Source organism: Lineus longissimus, chromosome 10 (assembly GCF_910592395.1).
Source record: "Lineus longissimus chromosome 10, tnLinLong1.2, whole genome shotgun sequence".
Lineage (NCBI taxonomy): Eukaryota > Metazoa > Nemertea > Pilidiophora > Heteronemertea > Lineidae > Lineus > Lineus longissimus.
In genome coordinates this window covers 10,977,039-10,989,123 of record NC_088317.1, presented here as the reverse complement: position 1 = coordinate 10,989,123, position 12,085 = coordinate 10,977,039, and the positions used below count along the sequence as shown (strand labels likewise).

Sequence of the window (12,085 nt, the reverse complement as noted above, 5' to 3'; positions counted from 1 at the left end):
ACGAAGTTAATGCTAAACCTTTTCTTGTGCTCTACTGCGCCACCGTAGTTTTCTATTTAGACCAGCGATGACGTCATTTCTGGTGATTCCCTACGTTGTCCAATGAGCGCTTTTTAAAATGTGCCATTTGGTATTGTACAGTATGCAATGTATTTTTTCAGCGCTGCCAGTTGCCGAACAGAATGCCGTAGCTCCCTCAATTTCCAATCAATTTTTATGGGAGTGACATTATTGTATTGCTTAGAATGTCTACTTTTTACTCATGAAAGAATCGTAGAACTAAAACTTAATAGGCGAACAGAATCATGCCGATTCACTGCACATACTGTGGGAATTCTTATGGCGCGCGGAAGCGATCACTATTAATATAAGTGTTAAACACTTGTCGCCTTTCGTGATTTGTGTTCAACACAAATCATTCTTGATTGATTTGTGTTCAACACAAATCGTTTCCCGACTGCCTGACCAATTACAGGCCCAGCCGAGCATCACGTGATCGACGAGTGGGCGTGTCTGATATCAATTTGTGTTCAACACTTTTCATATATAGAGATTAAGCACGCCTACGTTCAGTTTAATAGGGGCGGTTGCTAATCAGTCACGTGGCTTTGTCTTACACTTGTTTAAACCAATCATATACCACGTTACACACTGACGCAAAACTTCTGCAAGCATAGCAAGTTATGAGTTGATAGGACGGATGATGGCCAGATGATAGCGTAATGGATACGGGAATGGACACTATAGGCACTAATTCAACTTCTGATGGTGTGGGCGATGCCGGTGGTCAAGGAGGAGGTGGTAGGCCTACTGGTGAGTAGCTGATTTCACATTATTTTATCAATTTCGAATACTAGTGTCCCGCAGTGTAGTTTGATAGTTCAACAATATACCGGTATTCAGTCATGTCATAGGCCTAGCCCATCACATCCTGAGCTTCAGGTTTTTGATACTCCTACGTTTGTAATAGCGAGAGCTGGAGCATATGGAAAACCACTGGGTGCCGAGGATGAGCCCATCATCCACACCATCGTGCCATGCAAACATGGCGTCATCTCATATCATTGCAATGCACGTGCATGACGTGTGTGCATCCTCCCCGGGCATCCTCCCGCAGTCTACGTGCGTGGCCTTCGCTTGGAGTCATGGACTAAAAAAGTAGGCCTACTCTACTTTTCAAAATTAGCAACTATAAGGCATTTGTTTAATAGGCCTATGTGATTGTTTAACAAGAATTTTAGATAAGAGTTCAGAAGGTGAATCCCTTTGAATTTGATAGTGACTGGGAGTGTGACCTTTTTGCCAACTTCAACATTTATTTCTCCATCATAGGGGCCTAAATATGCTGCTCATATTTCTAATTTACATCATTTTCATTTGTTTGTGTCACAGACAGAATAATCTTTCCAATGAAATATAGTAGGGGAATTAATTCCTTCCCACTCCGGAAATATTTACTGAAATATCAGCGGTAACTTTTCCAGACCGCATGGTCTAGCGACGATCTTTTCCCGCCACTTTTTGTTGCACTGGATGGCTTTCTATTTATAACCCTATGAGGCAGGTCAACCTGCGTTTTGGAGCTTCCTATTAAAATCAAGGCGTAAAATCAATTTTAATGTAGGCCATATCCCGGTTCCTGATACTAGTGATAGCAATTTCGGCATAATCCCGAATCCCAATAAAAATGCACCTTATCTTCTCCAAATGTGCATTTGATTTTGTATTTTTTTGGGCTTGAATAGATATTCCTACACTGAAAAAATGAATTGGCTTATCAAATCATACTTTTGGGGGTACTTTTTTTACAAACAATTGAGTAAAAAAATCCTCGAGGGCTATTTTTGAGTCAAGTTTTTGGTCATCTCAATAAGATATTCAAGGGAAGATCCCGATTCCTGTTGACTGAATCACATGGGAAAATTTCTACCCCACACTCCTTATATAAACAAAAAAATCCTTATATAAACAAAAGCCAGCAACTCCAACCAATCGGGCAAAGTATCAGTTACCTGGTCTGGATTCCTGTTATGAATTAAAATTCCAAGTCCCTCTTGTGTAGGAAGACACATGAGGGATTTCTCACCAACTTAGTTGGTTTTAAAATTAAGAACAGGTGCACAGGTGACTGGAAGTTAGACATAAAATCGAAAGACATAAAATCCAGCAATATTTAGGTCCTGCACTATTTTTAGGCCAAAATAGATTTTATCTATTATTATTGTAAAAAGTATCAGTGAAAAGAGGAAAAGGAGAAGTCGATGGGATGATAGGAGGTTTTGGGCAAAACCGTGTATTATGAGAAGGTACAGCCTTGGCGGATATGTATAAGCCTGATTGCGGGCATCATTTGCATCTTTCTAAATACTAATCTGGTGATAAAGAAGAGTCAAAATATGGCCCAACTATGTTGTTGACTGAATCACACGGGAAATTTCTACCAGCACACTCCTTATATAAACAAAAAATTCCTTATAAAAAAAAAAGATGCAATCCAGAAGGCAAAGTATCAGTTACCTGGTCTGCGTTGCAAACACATTGGCCTATTCCTTTTATAAATTAAAATTCCAACTAAGTTGGTGAGAAATCCCTCGTGTGTACGCATCCCCCCCCCCCAACTTGTCATCAAATGTGACATCTCCTTCACCCCAGACACCAAGATCCAATAAGTTCCAAGTGGTTTTGACAAGTAGACAAATAAATATTTCTAATGACACCTTTTTAGCTCACCTCTTAGCAGATGTGAGCTTATCCCATACCGTGGCGTCCGTCGTCCGTCGTCCGTCGTCGTCGTCGTCCGTCGTCCGTTAGCAGGGCACGTTTCGTAACTGTTAGAGCAATTGAGTTGAAACTTGGTACACATGTACCCTTATGTAATGACACCTGGGAGACCAAGTTTCGGTCCGATTCGTTTCATGGTTTGGCCACCAGGGGGACAAACGTTAAAAGTGAAAATATGCAATATCTCCCTTAATAGTAGTCGGGAAATTTTGAAAAAAATATGGTAGGTACTTCTAGCAAAGGTGCATCATATATCCTCCGGGTTTTTGATTTGACCTCCTTTTCAAGGTCACAGAGGTCAAATGGTGTAAATTAGCCGTTAGGATGTAACGATGGCACGTTTCTAAACTGCAATGACTATTGATACCAAATTTGGTACACATTTACCCCTTAGTCAGGTGATCTCAGGGACCAAAGTTTGGTCCAATATGATTCACCACTTGACCACCAGGGGGCAAAATCCAAAAACCTTAAAAATGTGATTATTCCTTAACTTCTTGCCCGATTGCCACCAATTTGATATCATGGGTACATCTAACCACCATACAGTATATGTCACACAGGTTTTTAATTTGACCTTCTTGTCAAGGTCACAGAGGTCAAATGGCGTAAATTCGCCGTCAGGCCGTAACTATGGCACGTTTCTTAACTGCAATGACTATTGATCACAAATTAAGTACACATGTACCCCTTGGTCAGGTGATCTCAGGTACCGAAGTTTGGTGCGATCTGATTTGCCGTTTGGCCTCCAGGGAGGGGGCAAAATCCTAAATTCTTCAAAATGCCATTATTCCTAGTAATGACTTGCCCGATTGGCACCAATTTTATATCATAGGTACATCTAATTCTAACAACCATTCAATGTGTCACCCGGGTCTTCTTTGATTTGACCTACTTTTCAAGGTCACAGAGGTCGAATGTACTGTAAATTGGCCACTTTGGGGAAATTGTAATTGCTTGGACCTACATCAAACCTAACACTACATGACACAAGACCATGCTCTTTGTCCATCTTTCCTCCACATGAGGTGAGCACAATGGCCCTGGCCATTTCATTCTAATCAATGCCATGTGTCTGAGGCTGGAGAAAATCACACTTTGGATCTTGGTATGGTTGACAAGCCCAAGAAGATTGGTGCCTAACTCCGCTTCAAATTGTTTTGCCAAACATTCCCTGATTTATGGTGACGTGGGTTATCACTTCACTATTGGCGTTTGGGCCCTTCTGCGTCGAAGTTAGTAGAAATTGGTGGTCCAAGGAGATTGGGCATGTTGCCTATTTAAAAATTTGTTATCATTGTTTTTCAGGCAGTGCTGTTTATGATGACATTCAAAGGACCATAGCCTCATTTGGTTTAGCAACTCAGAGTGTGGTTCAGAACCTGGCTCCCGAAAATATTCCTGTGATGTCTGTGCAACTAGCCGATAATTTTCAAGTGCAGAGGGTGACCACGCCAATTAACAGAAGAAAACGAAAACGAAAAAATGAAAAATCTGTAAGAACCATCAAACTCAAGATCACCTGTCTAGATGGGCCAAATGTTCAGACGGTCAACAATCTGAACTCTGTCAAACTTTCCAGTTTGGGATTTGGTAAGTATGCCACACTTTTTTCTGGTGATTCCTACGATGAACCTCACTCAGCGATACACAAACTTAACCTTATTGTCTTTGACCTTATATGACCTTTATCCCTGTGTTCTTAAAACCGATTTCTGAAAAATGTCCTGGTGCCGAATACAGTGGCCATTATATCCCCTCTTGGCAGATAGGACGTCACAGCACACCCATATCTCATATTTGTATTGATGCTCTATAATTCATGACTGCTAATGAAGTGAATTTCACTGAAGCGCCACCTTTCACGGAATGGCTATAATTATCCATCCACCTAAGACCCCCCCCCTCTTCTGCACAGGACACACCTCTACTGGAACAATTGGATACATAAAAATAGAGCCTTCGTGCAGTAGGCACAACAAATCTTGTGCTACTTTCTCAAAAAATGCAATGATGCATGTTTAATCTAGGCACTATAGGCAATGTTACCCGTGGGCATGAAGTTCAAGGGAAGGAGCCACCGCTAGTACATACTAATCTAAGAGCCAAGACTATTTAAGAGCCAAATGCCGCCAGGAAAGGCACGAGCAAAGGAAAAATTTATACCTTTGACCCCTGATTGAAACACTCAGTATCACTCAGCCTGGCTACACATAACAAGTTTGGTGAAAATCGCTTCATTAGTTTGGTCAAGTGGCATTTGACACTTGTGTGTAATTATCCCCGTCTGAAGGAAAAAGTTTGATAGGGATAGAGCGTGGATCCGTCCGTCCCAATTCCTAACTTTGCAACCCAAGGCGGATTTGCGGTCAATATTTTCAGGGAAGGTGTGTTAGCAGTCAAAGGTGTGTCGCGCACTGCACCGTCACGATACGACCTTTGACCTTGATAGACCCTGTGACCTTTTTAAACCCGAAAATCCTTTCCAGCCCATAAAGTTTCCACAAAAGCAGTTTTCTGGCCAGTATTTTCATAATAATATGTAATAGCCATCAAAAGCACACCACCCAATCTTCCCCTAAACAGCATTATATTCTTGTATGTATGATTGAATTTGACGTGCTGACCTCGGCCTCTGCCCTTATGACCTTGGCCTTTGACCAATTTGAACTTCAGTCACACTCCCGGGATCAACTTGCATAACCCGTACCAAGTTTGGTGACAATATGTGTTTTGGCATTAGTCATGAACATTACATGCTTGTTTTCTGTTGCTATTGGAAAATGTGTGCACGATGTTCATTTTTCGTATTGTAAATGTAGAGGATTTTATTTATGGCACTTATTTGCAGAGAACTCAGTTTTTAGCTCACCTGTCAAGGTGTACAAAGCTGCCCCTAGGCAACTTCTACGAAGTTTCGGCCTGATTTGGTTTCAAATATGGCCACTACGGGCAAATTCCAAAATTTTTAACTCAAACTAGATGTCCTAGGATTATGATATCTGAAGACATACCTACCTAATCAGCAAATATCGGCTTGATCAGATTTCAAATATCGCCACCAGGGGGCAAAGTAAAAAATTCTTCTTTTGCCTAAACTTTAATGCCAACAAATAAAAGTATATGATGTGTTGGTATTGCCCACAAATTTCAACCCGATCATATTCCAAATATGGCAAAGTCCATTTTTGCCACAACTATGATTCCTAGGTTAATAGTTAGCTATGTGACATCATTCTACGCGCAAGACAAATTTTGGCCCGATCAGATTCCAAAAGCCACCAGGGGGCGAAGTCCAAACCTCATCAATGTCTGCTGTTAATGTCCACAGGTGAGCACGTCCTTGGCCATGATTGAGAGAATCTGAAGAAGTGTCTGATGAATATATACCTAAAGTTAACCCCCTTAGGCTTGAGTCTCAACACCCAAATCATTCTTGATAGATGAACTACTAATATATAAATTTTTTTATCTCCAGGAATTCCTTTTCAAGAACCTCCTGTAACGGGGCCTTCACAGCTGAGGACTGGCATCAAGTTTCTTTTGTCTCTCTCGGCACATGACTTTAAAGGGGAGATATACAGGTTGTATCCTAAATTAGGAGATACTCCCTTTAAAGTAATGTCGGCTGGGAGGAACAGAAAATTGGTGCATATTGTAAATCCTTCACCAGCAGCCATCCGTTCCCTTTCCGCCACAAATGCTCCTACTATTTATATCAGGCCCGAGCGTAAACTGTCAAATGTTTCAGTAAGTATAAATTAATCATTACATTTAAGCTTGCTATTCGATCTCCACAACCATGCTAGTATTAAACAAGTTGGTACTATGATGTGTATTCTAAAATACCTTCGTATCACAAATTATGATTTCAAAAGGGAAAATCCATTAGCCTCTTTCTGAGTGCAGAGGGTTTTGATAACGCAACGAAGACCCTCCTGGAAAATCTTTCAAAAGTTTTTTCATCACCCTAAAAGTTTCTAGGGACGTGTAACCTTCATAAAGTACAATGAGTGGACAACCACCTACCATTTTCCAATTATATACCATGCGCTACAGTCTCAATAATAAAAAATCTGTTGAAAAATGTCGCCATAAATGTCATATTTAACACTGAAGAACGTCCACCTCAAACCATTCAGTCAGACTGCAAGTCACCAAAGCGGCGTCATGACGTCGTACAACACAAATCATTCAGTTAGGTGCATGACATCACAAGGCGGAAATTTCGTGACGAGATGCCCAAATTCCTCAATTGTCCAGACAATGGATTCTGCTAATCTTCATCAGAAATATTGCTGTTAAAATCTTTTTACGCTACCTTTTAATATTTATTTTGAGGCGTTTTATGATTGAAATTGAACTTCAGCACATGAATGTGCCACCTGTATAGGGTTTTACAGGCATTTCAGCTCGAGTCCCAATATTTTGACGTTACTATGCCAAATCCAAACTCACATCATGAGTGTCATTGCAGCATCTTGGCCCAGACTATTAATTTTGTGTGTATTTGCAGGATAGCATACTTTATCATGGTCATAGGACCCCATCAACAGAAACTTTACAAGGGGATGAAGAAGGTCTACTAATGTAAGTAGGGCTGGGGTAAATTCAACTGCTTAAAATAAAGCTCGAAATAGGCCTACGTGGTTTGTTGGAAAGTAATGTTGTCAATGATAAGATTAACGTTGGAATGAAAAATGAAAACACCAAATTGGTTCATGATGCACCGAATTGTTTTGACCAGTGTGAAGAAGTAAACTGTTATTAAATTTCATGAAGCACAACGTTAAACATTTTTCACCGTTTTCCATGCCTTTTTGTTTCTCACACGCAAAAGAGATTGTTGTCTCCATGGAAAGAAATTGGCGCATCCTCGGTGGCTGTTACTGCTAGTGCTGCCTTGGTTGGTAAAAACTGCAAGCTAATTAATCCAAATAGTTTTTGATATCATGGCAACCATTGTACTTACAACACTGCGGCAAACGATGATTTTGTTCAGAGATCCGATTCAAATATTGGTTGCGGTCACGCTAAATATCTGGAAGAGGATGTTGCGCATGACGGTATTTTCGTTCATTTTCACCCCAGGCAGACTTGCGATGACATCATTCCCCTTGTCTTTTATCTATACAATGTGCAAGTTATTTAATAGTGATTACCCTTGCTACCTATGTCCAAAGTAGGTACTCCTAGTTGACACCTATTGACTATTTCCATAGACGGTTTTTCCATTCAAATGGTTTTTAATAATTAATTCCAGGAAATACTTGAGATATGATTGTTAGGAAAATTCGTCCATTCACTACTGACTTTTGTTGCCCAATGTGAGCACAATTTTCCTGGGGCATTTCATTTTTATAATGATTCTTTTTGATTATCATATATATAATTTTGATTTATAATTGAAATTAGAATATTTTCGAAAGTTCTTTTATCCAACCGTCATCTTTTTGCAGGCCAGCACTCGGGGTCGAAATGTTACAAATCAGCACCTCCCAGCATCGACTGCAGCTGTGGTTGATGAATCTGTCTTGGTGAGTAGGCCTACTCGATAGAAAAATAATGGTGATCATACGGATTCAAGCTCTTTTGACCAATTTGACCAATCAGCACTGGTCACTTGAACTCGAGACCAGATACACCTCCCAAGGTAGTGAACTGAGGCAATAGACTATCATTTGCGTATTCATGAGGTTGATGGAACCAGCTATCAATTAGTGGGACTCTTGAGATCAATCTGTACTGTTTAGCGGCATTTATTTCTGCAAATACATCATGTGTCTTCTGCTAGGAGGCGCAGTATCTCTAGACGCATTGTACGATGTACATAATGTTCTTGAGCAAAGTCTTTCCCGATCCCTACATAATTGATCATACAGGTTCACCCTAACCTTGTTTTCAATGTCACAGTAGCAGGAGTTTGAAAACATTTATGACGATATCCAACTGCGTAACTATTCGCAAGATCACCAAGATTTTTAGTATCATGGATGCTTCTAGGCCTATTCGGAATAGGTGTCATATCATTGCATTCACCTACTTTTCAAGGTCAAACAACTCATAAAAAAATAATGTCATCAACCGTTACTGCCTATCAAAAACAGGGAGATAGCAGAAGATACCCATTGCTCTAGTTCTTGATGATATGGAATGAATCTTTCCAATCATTTATGGCTGTATTTGATACATTTACCCTTTTAATTGTAGCCTCAACAAGTGTGCAGTTGTGGCCGTAGGAAGGTAGCAAACACGTGTTTAGTTTGCCAGCAAAACGCTGAATACAATTTGTCTCTGGCAACTGACCGGAGAAAGGTTAGTAGTTGTTTTGTCCTCTGTAACTTATTTCAAAGTTTATGATTCTTAGGATATCAGCAAAATGTTTTCTGTGTTGTTTAAAAAGTTGTGTATCTTCATGCTATTAATCACACTTTTACGCAATTACACAAGCAAGGCAGGTGTGAGATTTGATAATGTGGGAGTGCAGTTTATTATCTGGCTTCAGCCATCTGTTGCTGAGCTTTTATAGTTGCCATTATATGCAGTAATCACGTCTAAACACCATCGGAGATCAATGTGTAGCATAAATTTTTTCACACAATTTCTTAGTCTGGCACTAATCAGATAACATAATAAGCTGATGGGTCAAATATACCATCCTCACTCATACAGAAGCTGAGCACTAGTAATGTACATCTGTAATGTACATGCCCATTACCCCCAGTGCACAACCGAAGCGAGATCATTCTCTGCCGAACACCAAAGTGTGCACTTCGAAAGAAACAATCTTAGAGCAGCACAAAAAATGTCCCGAGATCAACCAGAAGAACTATAGTTGACCACCAATCCAGTGAGCACGATTGCCCCTGGCTATTTCATTTTCCAGGCGACTGGTGTGATTTTTTTTGTGCCATATATTAATTACAACATCTTTTTACTGGTAACATGATTAGGTTCATAACGATTTCTGTTTTGCTATCATTTTAGGATAAGAAAATGATGGAAACGGAAGCTGAAGACAAGGTATGCCACAAACAGGATACTATACTATATCTTACTAGTGTTTATATATCGGGTCAAGACAAATTCATTGGCTGATGTGGGTCAGCTCTCAGAGGATTGGGGCAACAAGACCATCGACATTCAAATGCCTATATCCAGGCATATGAATATCCTACCCTCGTCTCAACAAATCAGAGACCATTACAAGCCATGTCACAGGTCGTGGTAGGAGTGGCCCTAAGAAATTACTAGAAAGTAGTGTTTCTAACAAAAATAAGTATACAACTAGTGTACCAATTCTCATGGTTTATGCATGCCACCCCTAAGAAGAGTTATTTCCTTATGCAGGTTAGAGTAGAAAGACGGGGGCGTTTAGAGAGAAGGTTTGTGGATGGTGAAGGAACCTTTCCAATAAAAATCCGACTGCCAGGAGGCAAGCAGGGCACGTGCAGATTTTTGCCCCAAGAAAATGTGTCTGTAAGTGTTGCTAACTTGGAATTGTAACCGCACTGCTGAGCTCATTATGATGTTTATATCAATTGATTGATATGTTTCAAAAGATCATGCTTGACATATCCTGGCAGATCATGTTCACACCCTTTTAGCTCACCTGAGCTTTTGCTTTGGTGTGTCGTCAGTCGTCCATTAGCTGGGCACACTTTGTTACTGTCAGAGCTGTTGTGAATCTGAAATACTTCAAATTCTATTATTCCTTAATTTCTTCCCTGATTGCCACCAATTTTATATCAATCGACCTTAGACATTTTCATAATTCATTTTCTTTTCTTTCCTCACGCATCATCTACCTACAGGTATTGGTTGATTTTATTGGTGCTCAGGAAGATTCGAGTCAACAGTTTTACATGATGATACCCGGACAAATACAAGTGGTCCACTCAAGTATTGCAGACTCTGTTCCGTCAGAAAGTTTATTCGACCTGGGTATAAATAGCCCGGTGTTAATAAATGTTCAGTGGGACAGAGAGGAAGTAAGTATAAAATTGAGCATTAGTTTTATATCAGCTCTGTGGTTTCATTTTGAGCCTCTTTTTCAGTGCATGTTTTGTGACTGTTTTGTGCTTGGACAAATGCATTTACCACCAAAGTTGGGGACAATCTGATTCTAAACATCATTAGGGCGCCCATTGCATTTAAACTTCATAGCAATGATGGGGTAAATGGCTTGCTCAAGGGCGCTGAGACGGAACAGCATGATCTTTCTGAAATTTAAACTCAAACCTCCTGATTATTAACTTGTAAATTTGTTTATTCCTTGCAGCATACTTCGCCAATAGCTTCATCCTCTTCATCAACTGGGAACCAGCCTGAGGTACATGTTCTTCACATTTCATATTTACTAGTAGTATTTGGGTAAAGATTTGTAAAGTCACTGCAGATACAGGCCTGTTTTATCTGATTATGATGGATTCTTTCCTTAGTAATATGGAATATTCTCTTATCAATTCTCTTATCTAGCAATTCATTTTGTAAATTTTTAATGAATATAATTGAAATTAAAATATTTTCGAAGGTTCTTTTATCCAACCGTCATCTTTTTGCAGGCCAGCACTCGACGTCGAAGTGTGACAAACCCTCCAGCATCAACCGCTGTGGTTGATCAATCTGTCTTGGTGAGTAGGCCTACCCAATGGATTCTTGCCTTAGTAATATTGAATGTTCTCTTATCGGAAGAAAAATATCAATCTTCATATAATCTGTTAGCAATATGTTTTGGAAATGTTAAATGAAGAAGCACAAAGCTATGGCATAAACCTATGCATAAAACAAGTAACTTTTAGAAGGCTAGTTGGAGCGTTGTTTACAACGTGTCATTTGTGCCAGTAGCTCACTGATCATGGCAATTTACTTTGGCGTTTTCTTTGGAAGTGGGATATTTTAAAATTTCTTCAGTGTCAGACGGTCAATATATATTTTATTTTGCAGGGGACCAACATTGATGATGATACTTTGCCAGAAATCCTGCCTGTTACTGCAGCTGCAATGCTAGACTTTGATGTATGTTACTGTTTTAGTTTAAATGGCAACTAAAGACAAGAGCTAAATGATTATGAGTTTCATTTGTATTCTAAGATTAGTTTAACATTTTGGGGCTATTCTTAATAGCATGTACTCACTAGTTTTTTAGTACGTACACGCAATTTTCTGATTTTCCCCTCTATGTTTATGATTGGGAGTGATCAGTTGTGTGGGAATTAGAAGTGAGCCAATTTTGTGCATTGGGAGTTGAGTTGTTTTCCATTACTTTGTATTGTATTTACTTAGTGCACTATGCCACTTTTTA

At 39.7% G+C, this 12,085-nt stretch overlaps 1 long non-coding RNA gene across 1 annotated transcript; it reads left to right on the top strand.

Annotated features, from left to right (window-relative positions):
• The first annotated feature begins 10,687 nt into the window (after positions 1-10,687).
• LOC135494514 (uncharacterized) lies at positions 10,688-11,799 on the top strand. The gene is made up of 4 exons (XR_010448396.1): positions 10,688-10,772; positions 11,063-11,113; positions 11,346-11,414; positions 11,728-11,799. It is a non-coding gene; the product is annotated as an uncharacterized LOC135494514 (long non-coding RNA).
• Positions 11,800-12,085: the final 286 nt, after the last annotated feature.